This window comes from Cornus florida, unplaced genomic scaffold (assembly GCF_030987335.1).
Source record: "Cornus florida cultivar Cherokee Brave unplaced genomic scaffold, ASM3098733v1 CherokeeBrave_3.0.0_Hap2_Chr10, whole genome shotgun sequence".
NCBI lineage: Eukaryota > Viridiplantae > Streptophyta > Magnoliopsida > Cornales > Cornaceae > Cornus > Cornus florida.
In genome coordinates this window covers 48426341-48430421 of record NW_026775580.1, presented here as the reverse complement: position 1 = coordinate 48430421, position 4081 = coordinate 48426341, and the positions used below count along the sequence as shown (strand labels likewise).

General features: G+C 38.5%; 1 long non-coding RNA gene across 1 annotated transcript; it reads left to right on the top strand.

Moving 5' to 3' along the window:
- The first annotated feature begins 1401 nt into the window (after window positions 1-1401).
- On the top strand, window positions 1402-3106 carry LOC132279420 (uncharacterized). Its single transcript, XR_009471321.1, has 2 exons — window positions 1402-1991; window positions 2420-3106. It is a non-coding gene; the product is annotated as an uncharacterized LOC132279420 (long non-coding RNA).
- Window positions 3107-4081: the final 975 nt, after the last annotated feature.

Sequence of the window (4081 nt, the reverse complement as noted above, 5' to 3'; positions counted from 1 at the left end):
CCATTAAGTACACAGTAAATTACCAAATTATCCTTAACAGAAGGAGACCATTTTATTGTTTCTTTACCTTCAGTTGCTGACGTGTCGTCCACAATCCTAATATCCAATGAAAATCAGACAGCGCATCAAACCTTATCACAATATCACTATCTTTCTTTTGTTATCCCGTTTTAGGGCCTAACACCATCAAGACTTGTGCCAGAAATCACTCTAACTCACCCACTGCAAGTTCTAAATCACTCATTGCAAGATGACAACTCTTGGAGGGTATGGCGTTGATGTGGTCCGAGATTAGGAATAGAGACTTTATGGTGCAAAGGGCTTTTTACTAATTTAGCTGGAGGTCTCTGCCGACGGTGAAAGAATCGGCGGTGGAGTGTTTGAGATTAGAGCGCAACCTACAACTTTGGCACCGACAAGCAACTGAAGAAACTGAGAGGAAATTGTAAGGTTACACTATCAAAATATCAAAATGGGTTCCAATTTAAATAGGTTATATATCGGGGTTGATTGAATTTGGTGCGCGGTAGGTCTCTCCATTGACGATGATGTTGGGGTTGATTGACAACGTCTCTTTCCATTGACGGATGCTACAATCGTGAGATAAACCAAAGATTGCAGAAGAGGACTTGGGTCTTGAGTATGGGGGTTGATTGGATTGGTGCGTGTCTTTCTCCATTAATGGTGATATAGAGGAAGAACAAGTAAGATGAAAAATATGATGAGGCTGATGAATGAGAGAGAGAGTCCAGTAGTTAAATAATTGATTTTCTCACAAATTCGAACGTCTTATATACGTTCATATATATGTGTGTAAATCGATTGCAGATCACAACAATTGAGAACGAATCGATTACAGAGAATGGAGCTGATTTTTTTTTTTTTTTTTTTTTTTTTTTTTTTTTTTTTTTTTTTGAAAAGATACCCTTATTGCTGCAGAAGCGACGGAGTGTGTCGCCGGAGAATGGACACATGGCGAGGTGAGATTGGCTGAGGAGGAGGAGGAGGTGGTGTTCGGCGAGAGGCAGTTCATCGTCTCTGTCCATTGATTTGGGGTTAAAAAATTAATTTATTAATTTTATTGTACTAAGGGTATCTTTGTCATTTTTAATTTTTGCTAGGTCACAGACCAATTCAGGTGGACAAACTAACGGAATATTGATGGTTGGGGGATTTTTACAAAAATTGTCATAGGTCAGGGGGTTTACTTAAAAAATAGAAATTTAGGGGGATTTCTTGGGAGAGGAGTAAAAATCAGGAGATTTTTTTGCTTTTTATTCTTAATGAAAAAATAGTAAGGGAGAATTTTTTGGAAGAAAGAGTAAAGTTTAATGGGGTTTAAAATGACAATATAAAATGATGTCGTCTACATATCTATTGATGTGACTAGACAACAAATGGACAGTCGGAAATGGACCACTGCATTAAATTATTACGGAATCACCTAAGAAATAAATGAGCTGGTTGGTGCCGTCCGAATTCGGCTCGGCTCATCTCTGCTGGTCCTTGTAATTATGCTTCCAATATTTTCCTCTCTATATAAACCAAGACAAACCTGTTCATATCCAATTCAATATTGGAACCTCCTCACTAGTGCCAATGTTCTCCTATTGATCATCTTTCTTTCTGCTACTTCTTTTCAATTCAATCTCGGGTTAGGGTCTTCAATTAGAGAGTTTAATTCTGTGGCTTCAATGGAACATGTGGTGTCGGACTTGGGGTTCGGGGAATTAGGGTTTCGGTAATTGCAGTTTTCGGTTTTGATGTTTTTGGACTGACGACGATAATGGCGGCGAATCCACAGCCACTTCAGGCTGGTCTGTACGAGGAGCGCGTGGCGATACAGATCATCGACGGCGACGGCGGTGGTGATGAGTTCGGTAAACGCTTCGGACTACGGAGGAGGTGTTGAGGTGGCGTCTGGGACCAGTGAGCTCACTCTTGCTTTCGAAGGAGAGGTTTATGTGTTCCCTGCTGTTACGCCCGAGAAGGTGCGGCTTTTACTTTGTTTTGATGGTCTTGTGGTTCAATAATTTGATAAATTTGATTGTCTTGGGCTTCAATAGTTTGATAAATTTGATTGTATCAGTATTGGAGAAGTCAATTTTATGGAGCTTTTGTTTGATGAAAGAGTTCAGTTCTCTATTATGAAGTTAATGAATTCTTATGGGTTTGTCATAATTTGCTCTGTTTTTGACGGTTTTTTATGGTGGTTTTGTTATCAATTTACTTTGATATCAATCTAATGACGTGGGTATCTTATAATTCATATTTAGATGTCTTTCTTTCTTTTTTCTTTTCTGGGTATGTGGCATTTATATCTATTATTTATTTGGTTAACTATTCATTTATTTTCTGCATACATCTCTTGTTTTTTTTCACTTATTTATTGTTTTCTGATAATGTATTATTCTACTAGGATGCACCATAAGAATGGTCAGTTTGCATCATTGAAAGGAGGTTCGGGGTCTTCTGGTTCGGATTATTATGCAAAGAGTTGCCTTCAAGGAGATGGCACACCTTGTCAAGAAATTGTGTGAGTTCCATCTTGATTTTGAGGTTGCTGCTTTCTGGTTGGGACTATGGCCGGCTTCAAATTAGTGTGGCCGGAGCTTCAATGACGATGGAATGACCAAAGTGCCCAAAAGATGGAAGGAGGTCGAGATTTCAATTCTTCGTTATGCAACTCCAAGCTCATTGGAGTTGGATACTTCAACAAGGGGGTCATGGCAGCAAATCCCATGGGTCTTGACCGTCGTTCTTTTGCCAGGACTGTGACTCTTGGTAATGGGCTAACCATCACTGGATGGACCATTTTTCCTGCAAGGGCCTTGGTTGATGATCTTCCTCTCATTTTGTTCGCGCGATTTTTGTTCCCTACGTCGGTCGATGGACTCTTTGCGGGCGTGCCAGAGTATTTGTACAAAATACCCAAAATATGTAATTGAACACCAGCCTATCCCTTTTTTCGATGGCTGACTCTCAGGCGATTGTGTGGGAGAGAGACTAGTAAGAACTCCCAGCAAGGTTCTTTTATGCCTTGTTTGTAGCAAGGACTTCTTAGAGTGTCTAAAGAAATGTAACGGCTGATGAATGTTTGAATGGATGGAATGGCCGAGTGAAGACAGGCGACAAGAACTTAATCGATCGCCGGCCGAACGTGATAGCGAGAACTTAATCAATCGCCATCAGCCAAACACAATGGCAAGAATTTAATCGATCGCCACTGAAACGTGATAGCAAGAATTTAATCAATTGCCATCAGCCAAGTAATGACAAGAATTTAATCAATTGTCACTACGATTCAATGGCAAGAATTTAATCAATTGCCATTGAATTAAAAGCCTAACTAAAATTGCGTAATTAAAATTGGCATAATTGAAATTGAAAGAAAGTAAATGGCTGAATTGAAATAGTTGACAATGATCTAATCAATTGCCATTAAATTGAAATAAAGAAATTGATAGGAAAAAAATGACGTAGAGTCAATTGAAAACATTTTTAGTTGAAATGCTTGTTTTGTGGTGGTGCTGGACGGATTAGAATGGAATACAATACTTCTATTTATAGAAGTTCTATCTCAACTTATTTTCCTAATTAATTGCTAGAAAATCTCTTTGCTCCTTGATTTTCTTCACTTTATTACTCAAACTAAACCACGTTCCAGTAGTCTTTTGCGTCTCTTCTCTTCTTGCTTCAATAGGAAAGTCCTTGCTGAAATCTCTCCTTGATCTAGTCAAATGCAAGTTGTCGAATTGTTGTTGAAAAGTTGCTAAAGAAGTTGCTGGAAAGTTGCTAATTTTTAGCAACTTCTTTCCTTATACTTGGTCACCGTTTCTTCCCTTAAATTGCCCAAAAGCCATTTATCGCTTTTATATTCATGACGCGGCTGCCTTTTGTATTTTTCCTTGTTCCATCCAACTAGAATTCCTATAAAATAGGAATTCAGTTGTCTGATTTCCTTAAAACTTTAGTCTTTCCTTTCCTGTTGATAACCCAACTTGAATAAAGTCAAATGTTTGTTGCTATATTTTAGCAACTGCCTTGTTAATTAAGTGGCTGAATAACTTTCTCCAATACT